At 39.8% G+C, this 13,816-nt stretch overlaps 1 protein-coding gene across 7 annotated transcripts in view; it reads right to left on the bottom strand.

The window, feature by feature from the left end:
- The window catches only part of INPP4A (inositol polyphosphate-4-phosphatase type I A), a 206,372-nt gene extending 198,501 nt beyond the window's left edge, over positions 1–7,871 (bottom strand). For all 7 annotated transcript variants that reach the window (XM_027856626.1, XM_027856631.1, XM_027856628.1 and 4 more), the window contains exon 1: positions 7,788–7,871. The gene's annotated coding sequence lies outside the window, so the exon portion shown is untranslated. The remainder of the gene's footprint in view (positions 1–7,787) is intronic.
- Between the last annotated feature and the right edge of the window lie 5,945 nt (positions 7,872–13,816).

Raw genomic sequence — 13,816 nt, forward strand, 5'->3', positions numbered from 1 at the left:
CATTCCATGATCTAAGATAAGATCATAAGTAGTTATTAACTTCAGTATAATCAGTATGGACTGTGTCATTTTTTTAATCTTTGTATACCCTATACCTAGAACATTGCCTGACATATAATAGGTGCTTAACAAATTGCATGTTGACTTATTGGTCTGTAAATATGAAAGGTGTATCCAACTTGAGCTGAGTATGTTTACTTCTGTCATATACATATATATATATACACATATACACATACACATATATATGAGCTCATCTAGCTGATTAGAGATCAATGATCATCATTCCTACTAATGTTTTTAATGTCCTTGAAAGCTTTATGCTTTCAGACATTTTTTCATTGTTTCAATGTAATAGTCACCTAGGATTTCCAGAGACCTGTGACTGTACACCTTGAAAGAATACATATACAGAACACTATATACAATAAGCCAAAGATAATCAATGGTGTGACGGTCCTGTTCTACATTATATTAAACTATGACGCACTTTGAGGTTGTTGGGTTTTGGAGATTTTTTTGGTGCTTCTCTATTCCATGTTTTGTTTTGATAAGAGAAACCAAATCATCCTCACCTCAGGCCATACAACCAGAACCCAGTGGTCTCATGACCTAGCCATACAAACCCCAAGCGACCTGCCCTCCCTGAAACAAACTCCATTCTACCAATCTTTCCCTCTTATCTTCCCCTTATCTTATCTATATTTGTATCTGTCTCAATCCCCAGGAGCCTAGCTCTTTTCTAGGGTTAATACAAAAAGACTAAGTCATGCTGACATACTGAATTAATGTAATAAGGCATTTCAATAATCTTCATCTTTAATGTTTCAGCTTACAAGAAGGCAATGTGGCAGATTCTGTGATGACAAGTTGGGGGGGAGGGGGACACATAATTTAGGGCACTGCCTCTCTTGAATGAAACCTTTAAATATCTACCTAGACAGAAGATTCCAAGAAAGGATGTTGGATGAATCCAATAAAGAAAAACTGTCACTGTTGCAACAAAGCTGAAAATGCTACTAGCTTCTGCTACTTTGGTAGTGGCCAAATTCCTCTAATGAGGATTTGTCAAACACAAACCAGGTACTGTGTTAGGTGTTGAAAGAGATAAAAAAAATGTCCAAGATGAATTCTTGTCCTGCAAGACTTCTAAATTTTTGGCACAGTAGATACAGTACCGGGTTTGAAGTCAGGAAAACTCATCTTCCTGAGTTCAAATCTGGCCTCAGACACTTACTAGCTACGTGACCCTGGGCAAGTAACTTAACTCTGTCTGCTTCATCTCCTCCTCTGTAAAATGAACATAAGGAAATGGCAAACCATTCCAGTATCTTTGCCAAGAAAACATCAAATGGGGTCACAAAGAATCAGATACACCTGAAAAAAACAACTGACTGAAAATGGAATGTCTGAATAACATAAAGGTAAAGCAGGATGGGATTAAGTACTAAAATGAAAGACACAGTCCTTAAGTGATAGCTGGAGGCCTGATGTATGCTGGATTTAGTTAGGAAGATAAAAAGTAGTCCAGGTAGGGAAGAAGGAGCAGGATGTTTTTAGGGGACTCTGAGACTAGCCTGACTAGATCTAGGGTCTAACCTAGGAAAAAATTAATTAGAATCAATTTATAGTGGCTGAGGGGTTGGACAGACTAGGCAAAAGGAATCCACCAGTAACTAAACCAAGATTTAGACAAAGGTCCAGTGACATAAAAATGTAAAAAATACTTAATGACACAAAAATATAGAAAATATTTAATATTGTCTATTAATCGTTTCAGTTATATACAACCTCCATCATTCCTGCTGCCCAGACACTACTTCAGACTCTCACTGAATACTGTCACAGTAACAACAACCTGCCTTCCTCTCCTCCTCACACTCTCCCCATTACAATCCACTTCAATTATGTTTTTCCTATTAGTCTGTATACTCCCAATTGACACAAATTACAATCTCTCTACAAGTGAATATGAGGCACTTGAGAGTTGTAATAGCTGAAAAAATTCATCACCCTGAACCTAACTTGGTGATAGATGTCTCTCTGGAATCAACTAGGCTGATTCAAGGACAACAGAGAACTTATCACTAGATCACACATGAGTCCTTTCTGAGTAGTATTATTTGCCAGATCTTGTGCTCCGATGGCACAAGTGTTCTCTTGGAGAACCAAGAGAACGCTTTTATGCAATAATGTGACAGAGGACACAAAATTGAGAGGAATAGAATAGAGGTCTCAAAAGAGTGGTACACTGAGGTGATGAATGATATAACCAGAGCTAAACATAAAAAAGATCATCTTAAAAGCAGTTGGAAAGATGATTTTATGTGGGGAGAGGATAGAGTTGTCTGGAACGCTGCTAATAAAACTATTGCAATAGTACGAGTGGGTGGTAATGAGAGCCTTTACTAGGGTGGTAGCAGAATTGGGAGTACCATGACTATAGTGCTAGCAGAGTTCTAAGACAGAAATTAAGAATAACCTCTCATTGTAAGGCCCAGAGTCCCAGAAAATAAAAGAAAATTATTTGATTGTTTTATGAAAAAGTGGCAAGGAAGGGGTGATACTAATGTCAATTTAAGCTCTATTCATAGAAATAGCATCCAAAATGAGGTAGGTGATGGTGCCCCTGTATTCTGTCCTAGTCAGAACATAGTACAATGTCTAGCTCTAGGTGGCACATTTTTAAAAGGATATTAAGAAGCTGGAGGGCATCCACAAGGTTAACCAGGTTGGCAAGGAGACTTAGAAATCATGCCATATGAGGACTGATTACAGGAACAAGAAATGTTTAGCCCAGAAAGTAAAAGAATTGGTGGGGCAATATCACAAAGACCTTGACTTGAGTCTTGTAACTGCCACTTACTAGCTGCGTGACTTTGGGCAAGTCTTTCATTTTACTCATCTGTAAAATGGAGACAATATTTGCACTACTTGTCTCCCAAGGTTGTAGTAAGAAAAAAACTTAATATTCAAATTAATCTATAATTTCACAATTCAAATTCTTTCAATGACACGGATCATAACCCATTCATGCCTACCCATCCTTTGCGTCACTTGTCCATGCCCTCTAGACACTTAATTTCTCCTTATTGCAAGGGTGTCAAGAGAACACTCTAGCTGTCCCTGTCATACTTTGTTCTTCCCATCTTCTTGTTATTACACAATCCCATGAGGACATCTTTTATTGAAAGGTTCTTTGATGTTCCTCAATAGTTCTATGCTGTAGCTAATTCATATTTATTTTACAATAAAGTATTTATTTTATAATAAAATGCATAATGAATAGAGGCATAGCATCCAGAAATAAAGAAATGATAGACAGATCCCATCTAGAACACTAAGTTCAGGTCTGGGTGTCACATTTTAGAAAATTAAAACAGGTCCAGAGTAGGGCAACCAGGATGGGGAAAGGCCTCCACAACAGGAAAGAGAAGAATTGGTTGAAAGAACTGGGGATATTTAGCTTGGAGGAGAGGAGATATATGAGGGTCAAGTATCTGAAGGTGACCCACATGGAAAAGGGATTATTTAAGCCTCACAGGGCAGAACCAGGATCAGAGACTTATGGAGTTGGAAGGCAACTTGGAGGTCATCTGGTCCAATTCCCTCATTTTACACATGGCCTCTCAACCCCCTTATTTTAAAGCTAAGGAAACAAAGGTCTGAAATATCCTAATAACTTGCCCAAGATCACACAAATAATTGAGTGGCAGTGCTATTTCCAATATAATACAATGCCTTTCCATAGAGAGATTATTCCTGGGAGGGAATGGAGAGGGAGAGGGAATATTGTTACAGAGAAGTAAATTCAGATCTGAGGTTTGGGGAAAGCTCCTCACAATAGTTGTTATTCAGTTGGTCCACATCCAACTTTTCATGAGCCCACTTGGGGTTTTCTTGGCAAAGATACTGGAGTGATTTGCCATTTCCTTCTCCAGCTCATTTTACAGATGAGGAAACTGAGGCAAACAGAAGGGTCATACAGCTAGTGTCTGGATTTGAACTCAGGTCTTTTCACTGCACCACCTAGCTATCCTAACAATTAGAGTTAACCAAAAGCCAAATGGACTGCTTCAAGAGGCAGTTCTTAGTCTGAATCCTTCAAATGTCATAAAATTTGAAGCCTGGGTGACTACTTTTTTTTTTTGCTTTTTGGTGAGGCAATAGGGGTTAAGTGACTTGCCCAGGGTCACACAGCTAGCAAATGTCAAGTGTCTGAGGTCACATTTGAACTCAGGTCCTCCTGACTCCAAGGCTGGAGCTCTATCCACTGTGCCACCTAGGTGACCCAGGGTGAACACTTTTTGAGTATGTTGCAGAGGAGGATATTTTTCAGGTATAGGTTACACTAGATGACAACCAGTGAGGTTCCTTCTAATTCAAATGCTATTATTCTGTGAAATATTGGAGGGACTGAAGAAGACACATTGGGCTTGTTCTGTCTGGCCCTAGAAGGCAAAACCAGAATCAACGGAGAGTAGTTACTGAGAAGCAGATTTTGTTTTAGCTCTACAAAAATGGAGTGAGTTGCTTCAAAAAAAAAAAAAAAGGAGTAGGTCCTCCATCACTTTTCAAGCAAAAATTGAATGACTACATAGTGGGAATAACACAAGAGATCCATGAACCTAGGAAGGGATAGGACTGGACAACTTCTCAGGTCTCTTCTAACTCTGAGATTCTGTGACTCTCTTACTAAGTCATAAACACCTGGAGATGCTTTCCTAATTTGTAGGAATCAAATAACTGCACAGAATAAATAAATTAGCTAGCATTTATAAAGTGCTTCGAGGTTTGCAAAGTGCTTTATGTTAACCTCACATGACCCTCACAACTCTGAGATTGGTACTATTATTATCTCCATTTTACAGATAAGAAAACTGAAACTGAGAGATAAAATTACTAGCTCTGGGTATACAGCTATTAAGTGTCTGAAGCAGCATTCAAACTCAGTTCTTGCTGACTCCAAGTCAGTGCTCCAAATGGGATAAGCCACAATAAAACTCCCATGAGAACATAAAAGTCAGCTAAGAGCATGGTATCAAGGAGTTTGTTCTCTCTCCACATACACAGTAACACTATAAAGCCACAGTAGTAATAGAATAAGGTGAAGGGGGGGCAGGGTAAAGGAATAAATACAATATAGTGTTCTACTGCTCCCAGTAACACAGTACACATTATTGTTCTTAATAAATGAAAATACAAATGACAATTCCCATCTCTGTGTGTATAGCTGAAAAGACTCCTGGTAAGACCTACCCTACCATATTAAGGTTCTGTGATAAAGTGAATTAAAACACACAGATACTAGCTCCAAAAGAGGCAATAATCAACAACAAAAATTTATTTAGCACGTATTGTGTGTATCACACTAGTTTATAGAGGTCCAAAAAGTTAGATGATAAAGCTCCTTCACTCCAGGGGTTTATAATCTAGTTGGGGAGATAGAACCTATAAATAAAAAGATAAATAATTTTATAAATTAGTATAAGCCAAGCGCCAAAATATTAATACGAGTAATTTTTATTCCATATTTGAGGTAAACAAAAATGGATTTTCTTCACTTTTATGTTTACATTAGTCTACCACACAAACCAAGGTAAAACCTATAAAGTGACAATCTTGTTTTTGGCCCAAATTATTTCTGGAGATTGCACATGTTGCTTACAAAGTCTGTGAAAATTTCTGGAGGAGACATTTATAGTTTTCTCCCTGGTAGCTATGAGGAACTCCCAGTATGAAAATTCCCTACAATCATTAAACTCAGTCAGTCATTTATAGCCTTAGAAAGACAACAACTTCACCAGCTGAGAGGTTAAGACATGACAATCTGAACTTCTTCATTTGAAGCCTGGCCTTCTGACTAGTAAGTACTCCATAAGCAATGACCCTTTTTATAGTAAAACATATAGAAATACAGTTATATGCCACTGCTACTTTCTTATATTGATGATCATTTCCCCAACTGTGGATTCATGTTACACCTATACCCTTCCTCTAGATGAATCCTGTAATTGACCAAAAGCATCCTCCACTCTCACCAGAGTTCTCTCTTCTATGTCCAATTAATACTTCCTCAAAACAGTCAATGAATATCTTGAGTAACAATTAGCTCGGGGGGGGGGGGGGGGGGGGCCTTCAAAAAACAAAGGACCCTATGCCTAAAGCTAAACTGTGGTTAAAGGGAAAGCCCAGTTTAAATCAAAGAAAAATTGGTCTTGTTGCTAGGACAAATTGCATTTTTTAACCTGGCTCTGATATTAAAAAGCTTTAACCATTTTTATAGATGGTCACTGAACAGTTTGCTTGAATCAGTGAATGCCACATTATGTATTGGCTCACTCTCATTCTCTAATTGCCCTGGTTCCTGGACCTTCATCCCCCAAAGTAATATTGTTCAAATGCTATAATTAAGAAGTGACATTTAAGGTAAATCACCATTCCTAATATAAAAGCAGTCTAACACCAACCCTCCATACACATTTGAACCCAAGTCAAAAAAAAAAAAAAAGAGCTTTCTCTACTTCTTTTCCTAAGAAATGTTTTAGTAATTTTTCCACCATTCAGAAACTCAGTTTAAAAAAAAAAATCAATACACAATAAGACAAAGGGGAGCCGAGCATCAACTCATTAATAATTCTTTTTTTTCAAAGCCCTTTTTCATCCATAAAGGAACAAATATCCTTGTGCATTTTGAGCAGCCTCTATAGCAGGGGTTCTTAATTGAGAATTTTTAACATTTTAACGTAATTGACTTTCTTTGCAATCTTATGTATTATATTTTATGCATCTAAAAACATTATTTTTAGGTGTCTCTAGCCTTCAGCAAGCTGCTAAAGACTTTGTGCCTCCGTGATACACAAAAGGTTAAGAAGCCAAGCAGCCTTGTTCCATAGCTACACATTCAATGTTTATTTTTAAGGGACAGAGAACACAACTTTCTCCATGTCTTCACTGCATACAAAAAGATTTTTCTGGGGCAATGAGGAGGGAGAATCAAAGCATCGGAAGATTACATCCAAATTTCTTTAACGGAAACCCACGTTTTATATTTATTCCGTTACACACACTCTCCTCTCGCAGAGAAGACTTTTTATGCTGGTGTTTACTAAACCTCATCCTCAGTGACATACATAAATCAGGTGCAGGCCCTGGAATCCGTATAAACAAAATAGGTCAGGGCTGCAGGCTCCACATCCTGCATCCTGAGTCCTCTCTTTGCCAATCAAAATCCATCTCCTCAAAAGGGGAAACTGGCCAGCCTCCTTCGGCTCCTCTTCCTCCTCCTTCCCCAAACACGCCCCTGGCCTCTCCCTCCGCCCCTCCAACCAAAAGTCACCGACAAAAATCTGCATCTGGGGGGAAGAGAGGAGAGGAGGTGAGCCCCAGGACTGACCTATTTATTTCCATTTAAGATCTTACAACCTGCAGGGGAAGCTGCATCATTTCCATGACAACAGCTGGGAGGGCTTTCCCCCAACTCAAGGAGGGATGAAGGATGCAGTTGCGTCCTCCACTACACCCCCCACCCCCGGCTGCTTCCATCTCCACCCTAATCCCCGGGGGTCCGCCTCTACAGCAGGGCTCGCGTGGGTCGCCCACATTCCCACCCTCCTCCATCCTCTCCCGGCTCCACCCTGTCTCTTAGTGGAGACAGAGCAGCAGCGTCCTCCTCCTCCTCCCCCAGATGTTCTCCTCTTCCCCGCCCCCCCCCGCTGCCGCCGACCCAGCCCCCTCCCACGACCCTACCCCTTCCTCCGTCCCGTCCTGGCGCCGCAGCCCCGCACCTGAACCACGCCGCGGGTCCCAGGACCCCAGACTCCAGCAGCCCGCGCCGCCGGGCTCTCCAGCGAGCTCCCCGTGTGGCAGGCGCCGGGGAGGAAGCACCGCCGCCTCTGTCGCTGTGGCAGCTCCTTGCAGACTGAAGAACCTGCAGCCTCGGCGCCGCCTGCTCTAGGGCTGCCTGGTTGTGAAGTCATAGGCTCCGGCCCCTCCTCCTCCTCCTCCACCTCCTCCCTCCTCAGCGCCTGGCAAGCAGCAAATGCGCTCCCCAGAGCGAGTTCCCCCGCGCGGCTGGCTGCGGCAGGAGCAAAGCGAGGCTGCAAGTTGTTCTCTGCCCGCCTCCTCCCCGTCTTGGCCAATCCCCGGGCGCGGCAGGCTAATGGGGGGCCGCCTGGACCCGCCCCCCGTCAGCCCGCCCCTTCCCTTGACGCATGCTCACAGCGGGAGCTGAAGCTCACTCTCTAGCACGCTCCTTCTCTATCCACCTGCCACTTTGAGAAACGGGTCCTCGCGTGGCTGCCCACTACCCCTAGCAGCTTGACCCCTGAAGCCTAAGGAGGAAGCTGTGACTTATCAGATGCCATATCTACTTCTTTCACGTCTACCTGTATTCAGCGAGATCCCCTGGCCTCAGTCTACCTATCTGTAAAAGTGGAGGTTCTGAAACTAGTGTTCCTCTGCCTTCAGCCTCTACAGAGGATTCATTTTTCTTAACCCAACAGCGGCCTGTGTAACTGGAATATTGTTATAAATTGATTGATTACGACGTTAAATCAACTAAATCAGAATGACTTTCTCAATGAACCCCCCTCCCTATGCTGGGGGCAAAAGGGACTATTCTGAAACCTGACTTAATTCTTTCTATTGAGATACTATTACATTTGCTCTAGGACGAGTTAATGAAGACTTCAAAATTTACACCCCTAAAGTAACTCTCTCAGACTTAATCACGGTTCAGATTAGGAATGCTTTTGTTTGCAGAATATGAGACAAGAGATCATTTGTTTTTTTCCTTTTGGGTAGCTTTAATTCGGTTCCCCTACTTCAGAACCACTATAATCCCAGGATGAGCTAGTGTCTTCCCAAAAAGTAGTGCTGGGACAAGGGTAGGGTTGAGATTGGGAATAGGATAGAGCAGGGATTCTTAACTTTATGTGTCATGGATTCCTTTAGCAGTCAACTGACACCTAAAGACGACTTCTCAGAATGTTTTTAAATGTATAAAATAAAATACATAGTTAAAAAGAAAATCGTGTGTATTGACATAGTTATGAAGATATTTTAAAGGGTACGGAGCCAAGATGGCAGAGTAAAAGCTGTGATTTCCTAGAGCTCTCCCCCAAACCCCTCCAAACACCTATAAAAAATGGCTCTAAACAAATACTAAAGGAGCAGAACCCACAAAAAGACAGAGTGAAACAAATTGCCAGCCAAAGACAGCCTGGATGGTTGATCAGAAAGGTATATTGTGCCAGGCTGGGAGAGGAATGCAGTTCGGCATGGGTGCGCAGGCCGCAGCAAACCTGGACCAGGCCTCAGAGGACTGAATCACAGGCAGCTATGGCAATTTCTAGACCTCTCAACCCATGAACCCCAAGACAACTTAGAAGGACAGTGGGAAAAGTCTGTTTCGGCGGGGTCCCAAGCCCATTCCCCAAGCTTGGCCCCAGGGCAACAGCTGCCTCCTGTGGGCCCTTCAGGCCCACAGACTGAGGGAGAATCAAGTGGCTGATCAGAGGGGGATTGCAGGGATCTCTCTGTTGGTGCTGAGGCATGATTCTCTTGCTTTGCCCATGCTTGGATCTGGGTCACAGTTCTGGGTGGTGATCCTAGAGTGAGGAAGGGTGCTGGCATACTGGAGCTTGTAGTGGCTGTGGAGAGGAAATCCTCCTCACAGTTCCAAGACAGAAAAGAGTGCTTGTGGTCACTCATAGACCAGAGCATGGGCCAGGAAAGGTGTAAACATCTCACCCTTGATCATAGAACCTTGGAAGAACTGAAAATTTACAGGTCCCTAGAAGTATCTCTGAAAACAGCTGCACAAAACCCCTGAAGCTTGGAACAGTACATTTTCCACATTGGAAGCAGACTCTTACCTTAACAAAGAGTTTAAAACTCAAGTAATTGGCCAGGATTATTTAAGTCAGACTATTATTATTAATTCAGGCTATATTACCTTACTTTGGTGACAAAGATCAAAACACAAAACCAGAAGAAGACAATAAAGCCAAAGCTCCTACATCCAAAGCCTCCAAGAAAAATATGAATTGGTCCCAGGCCATGAAAGAGCTCAAAAGGGATTTTGAGAAGCAAGTAAGAGAAGTAGAGGAAAAACTGAGAGTTTTGCAAGAAAATCATGAAAAACAAGTCAACAGCTTGCTAAAGGAGACCCAAAAAAATACTGAAGAAAATAACACCTTAAAAAATAGCCTAACCCAAACGGCAAAAGAGGTCCAAAAAGTCAATAAGGAGAAGAATGCCCTAAAAAGCAAAATTGACTAAATGGAAAAGGAAGTCCAAAAGCTTACTGAAGAAAATACTTCCTTAAAAATTAGAATGGAGCAATTGGAAGCTAGTGACAATTTGAGAAATCAAGGCACTGTAAAACTAATCCAAAAGAATGAAAAAAAAGGGAATGTGAAATATCTCATTGGAAAAACAATTGACCTGGAAAATAGATCCAGGAGAGAGAACTTAAAAATTATTGGACTATCTGAAAGTCATGATCAAAAAAAGAGCCTAGACATCATCTTTCAAGAAATTATCAAGGAAAACTGCCCTGATATTTTAGAACCAGAGGGCAAAATAGAAATTGAAAGAATACAATACGATCACCTCCTAAAAGAGATCCCCAAAGGAAAACTCCTAGGAATGTTGTAGCCAAATTCCAGAATTCCCAGGTCAAGGAGAAAATATTACAAGCAGCCAGAAAGAAACAATTCAAGTATTGTGGAAACACAATCAGGATAACACAAGATTTAGCAGCTTCTTCATTAAGGGACAGAAAGGCATGAAGTATGATATTCCGAAGGGCAGGAATCACTTACCCAGCAAAACTGAGTATAATCCTTCAGGGTAAAAAATGGTCATTCAGTGAAATAGGGGACTTCTAAGCATTCCTGAGGAAAAGACCAGAGCTGAATATAAAATTTGACTTTCAAATACAAGACTCAGGTAAAACATGAAAGAGGTAAATAGGAAGAGAAATCATAAGAAACTTATTAAGGTTGAACTGTTTACATTCCTGCAGGGAAAGATGATATCTGTAACTCATGAGTCCTTTGTCAGTATTAGGATTGTGGGAGGGAAAAAAATTATATGCATGTATAGATAGATAGAGGGCACAGGGTGAGTTGAAGGAAGGGGTGATATCTGGAAAATAAAATTAAGGGGTGAGAGAGGATTATACTGGGAGAAGGAGAAAGGGAGAAGTAGAATAGGGTAAATTATCTCACATGAAACAGACAAGAAAAGGCTTTTTGGAGGGGAAATGGGGGAAGGTGACAGGGAATGAGTGAATCTTATTCTCATAGGATTTGACTTAAGGAGGGAAAAACATACACAATGGGGTATGGAACTCTATCTTACCCTACAGGAAAATAAGGAGGGAAGGGGAAGAGAGAGCAGGGGGTTGATAGAGGGGAGGGCAGATTGGGGGAGGGGATAATCAAAAGCAACTAATGAGGAGGGACAGGGTCAAAAGAGAGAATAGAATAAATGGGGGGTAGGATAGGATGAAGGGAAATATACTTAGTTTTTCACAATAGAACTACTATGGAAGTGTTTTGCATGACTACACATCTATAACCTGTACCGAGATGCTTGTCTTTTCAATGAAGGTGGGTGGGGAGGGAGGAAGGGAGAAAGTTTGTAACCCAAAGTTTTAAAAACACATGTTAGAAATAAAAAAAATTTTAAAAAGGGAAAAAAAAGATATTTTAAAAACAAGCTCACGAACCCCAGGTTAAGAACTCCTATAGAAAGAAGCTAAATATTTTCCCCCACTTCAAACTGTGAATACTAGATAAACTAGTGTATTTGGATATTTAATTAAATCTAAATAACTGAATCCTTAATAAAAGCTTAAGCAGTCAACAAGCATTAAGTGCTCACTCTCTGCCCAATAGTGTTTAATGTTTAGGGATACAAAACAACAACAAAAGGCAAAAAAGAGTCTCTGCCCACAAGAGTTTACATTCTAAAGAGGTAATGTGTACTTTGATTTATTTTGGAAATATTTCAGCAACGGAGATTAAGATGAGAAATCAGGAAGGGCAAAATACTCAAAGTGTAAACAAAAAAATAAACGTTTTCTTTTCTTGGGGAAGGACAGATTAGAGGAAGAATTTGCAATGTCGCTGAATATTTCTCATATCCTTAAGTGTCAATACACTTAAATTTCATTTAGCAGCTCTAAATCAAGTAACTTAGAAATTCTACGTAATTTTGTATAAAGTCCCAAAAAATGAAATTTTATATTACTTTTAGGGAAGTCATATATATCTTTAGAAATCAAACGAGAAGGCTTTTTTTTAAAGTAACTTATTTAGTGAAACAAATTAGATTAAGAATCCATTAGCCTATATTCTGGACTGGGTTTCTAGAAAACAGCATTGTCCATTTTTAGCAGTTAGCAGGTGATACTTTTCTCAGTTTCTGATGAGTCTTGCTCCAAAATGCAAATGAGGTCAACAAAAGCTCAAACACATGGAGTTTAAAGCTATTCAAAAGGTCTTCTAAATTCTTTCCCAGTTTTTGATGATTGCTAAATTCCATGCTTCACAACAAACTGAAATAGAGATATACAGTAAATAGGAGAAATTTTCTCCTGGGACTTTAAATCTCAAGTTGTTGAGAAGCATAAAGGCACTGGATGGAATATAAATCCCAAAAGTCAAACTTAACAATTCTATGTTTTTAAACTTTTGTAAGCTAACTTACAAATTTTTTAACGTTTTATTTTTATGTTTTATTTTAAAAGTCCTAAACTGGACCATTTTTAATTCCATAAACTAGGACGGTCCTGAGCCAAAGGAGTTCAGGTCCACGGAGTACATAAGCAATTAAGCATTTATAATTTAGTTTAAAAAAATAGACATCATGTCTATAATTGAATTTATGATATCTTTGCATTGTTCCCTTTTAGCATTAAGAAATTAGGTAGGATTTGATTCAGTCATTCTGTAAAGCAATTTGGAACTATGGCCAAAGGGCTATAAAGCCATGCATACCCTTAAAGTTAGCAATACCACTTACTAGGTCTGTCTCCAGAAAGAGACAAAAAACAGAAAGGAAAAGGACTGTATGTACAAAAATATTTATAGCAGCTCTTCCCTGGTGGCAAAGAATTAGAAATTGAGGCGATGCCCATCAATTGGGGAATGGCTGAACAAACTGTAGTATGTGATTGTGACGGAATATTATTGTGCCATAAGAAATGATGAGCAGGATGCTCTCAGAAAAACCTGGGAAGACTTACAGAAGCTGATGCAAAATGACATGTACTGTGTACAAAGTAATAGCAATATTGTAAGATGATCAGCTGGATGGCTATTGTCAGCAATACAATGACCCAAGAAAACTCTGAAGGACTTACAATGAAAACTGCTATCCTTCCCCAGAGAAAGAACTGATGGTGTCTGAATGCAGATGGAAGCATACTTTTTTGAGAATTTGGAGCTCTTAGTTTTAAAAACAAAATGTTAAAAATTGTTTTTACATGTAATTAAGGAAAAATAAAATACTAAACAAAAATATTTTTTAAATTAAAAAAAAATTTAGGTAGGTTTCAGAACTTGATAAGGACCAAATTACAAGTTAATACTGGCAGCAAGAAATGATAGGGAAAACTATACTTACACTTCTCTTCACAAAGGTTAATTGCTTAATAATTTTTTTCTCAGTTATATCAAGTAAATTAAAGCACTTACAGAACCTTGCAAATTATGAATTTGAAGAATCAAAGGACCTTGGAAAGATCTGTTTGAACTGATGCAGAAATAAATAGAACATGAAGACTAATACACATAATAAC

This window comes from Vombatus ursinus, unplaced genomic scaffold (genome assembly GCF_900497805.2).
Source record: "Vombatus ursinus unplaced genomic scaffold, bare-nosed wombat genome assembly UNPS02011591.1, whole genome shotgun sequence".
NCBI lineage: Eukaryota > Metazoa > Chordata > Mammalia > Diprotodontia > Vombatidae > Vombatus > Vombatus ursinus.